Raw genomic sequence first — 2,040 nt, 5'->3', positions numbered from 1 at the left:
CGCTAATGTGAAACCAGCCTTAGGCACATGGTAGTTGAATGCACTAATACTTGAGTCAAACGTGAAAGGCATTGGAGGGAGCCAGCCATAATGAAAAGGTGTTATAGCCCCATGCTGGAGCTGGGACAGGTAACAAAGTGCCTATGTAGTGGCAGATACCAGTGATACACAGGTACACTAAATGCTACAAGTTATATCTAATGGCTTACACTTGACATCTTCTCTCATATCTTCCATCCGGCCCAGACATCCACGACAACTTCCTCCAGTTCAGGCTCCAAATTCCAGCACCTTCTCTAATATTTTCTAATCAAGCTCTGCATCCTGCTGCTATGCAAATTCTGTGTCTGTTTTTGCGTCCTCTTCTCCTAACACTGCAGCTGCTGCGTGGCGCAGTGACCTCAATACGGCAGAAATAATAGTGTCAGAACTACAGTCTCCCCCTCATAAAATAGAATGTCCTAAAAAACATTAATGCAAAATATGTCCTCAAAATTAATAGCAACAAATGGGGAGAGTGCCCATATTGTGCCCCAGACATCACCTACGCCTCGGGTATCGCACACTGTAATAGTGATCGCCTTATTAGCCTCAATCAGTAGTAAAGCCCCTTTTACAGTAGGTGTTACACAGTAACAGCGCTCCTCTTACAGCCCCGCAATATAATAATGGCCCCCTTTCTGCCCATTACACACATAAGAAGCCCTGTTTATGCCTCTTAAATTGTATCTATTGTGTGGGGGCACAGAAGGCATTGTATTAACATTAGTAACAATTACTTTGCGCCTCAACAATAGAGATGTACGGTCAGGCCCATCATAGTTAACATTGCCTCTTATTTCCCAGAAAATAATAAAACTTGTATTCATCTAACCCAAATCCATAGAGGAGATGGGCAGGAGCGGCGCCTTTTGGCCTATGATGGCCACGGTGGTCTGGCACAGGGGCAGCGCACTTCTGCCATGAGAAGAGATAAGTATTTGCCTAAGGCGAGACACCACTCTCTCTGATCCATGCCTAAAAACTTAGCCTCAGTAATGCTGCATGTAGCAGGTCATGCTGTGTGGAGTGGGGTTCTGTGTATTACCCCTGTACTGTGACACCACTCTGTACATTATCTCTGTACTGTGAGATTACTCTGTACATTATCTCTGTACTGTGACATCACTCTTTACATTATCCCTGTACTGTGAAATGACTGTGTGTATTATCCCTGTACTGTGACATCACTGTGTACATTATCCCTGTACTGTGAGATCACTGTGTGCATTATCTCTGTACTGTGACATTACTCTGTACATTATCTCTGTACTGTGACATTACGCTGTACATTATCTCTGTTCTGTCTCATCACTCTTTACATTATCCCTGTACTGTGAAATGACTGTGTGTATTATCCCTGTACTGTCACATCACTCTGTACATTATCTCTGTACTATGACTTCACTCTTTACATTATCTCTGTAATGTGACATCATTCTGTACATTATCTCTATACTGTGACTTCACTCTTTACATTATCTCTGTACTGTGACTTCACTCTTTACATTATCTCTGTACTGTCACATCACTCTGTACATTATCTCTGTACTGTGACTTCACTCTTTACATTATCTCTGTACTGTGACTTCACTCTTTACATTATCTCTGTACTGTCACATCACTCTGTACATTATCTCTGTACTGTGACTTCACTCTTTACATTATCTCTGTACTGTCACATCACTCTGTACATTATCTCTGTACTGTGACTTCACTCTTTACATTATTTCTGTACTGTCACATCACTCTTTACATTATATCTGTACTGTGACATCACTCTGTACATTATCTCTGGACTGTGATATCACTCTGTAAATTATCTCTGTACTGTGTTACCACTGTGTACATTGTACTGTGAAGGAGGACGTGGTGGAGTGCGGCTCCTTCCTGTCTTACCATACCAAGCACATTAGATAGAGGGAAGCAGAAGGAAGAGAATTAAATGGGATTTTATATTGATGACCTACTGTATGTAGTGTATACACGGAGGACACATCA

The sequence above is a fragment of the Dendrobates tinctorius genome, unplaced genomic scaffold (genome assembly GCF_039654945.1).
Source record: "Dendrobates tinctorius isolate UK_male_01 unplaced genomic scaffold, ASM3965494v1 ptg000028l, whole genome shotgun sequence".
NCBI classification, from domain to species: Eukaryota; Metazoa; Chordata; class Amphibia; order Anura; family Dendrobatidae; genus Dendrobates; species Dendrobates tinctorius.
This window is presented reverse-complemented; position numbering follows the sequence as displayed.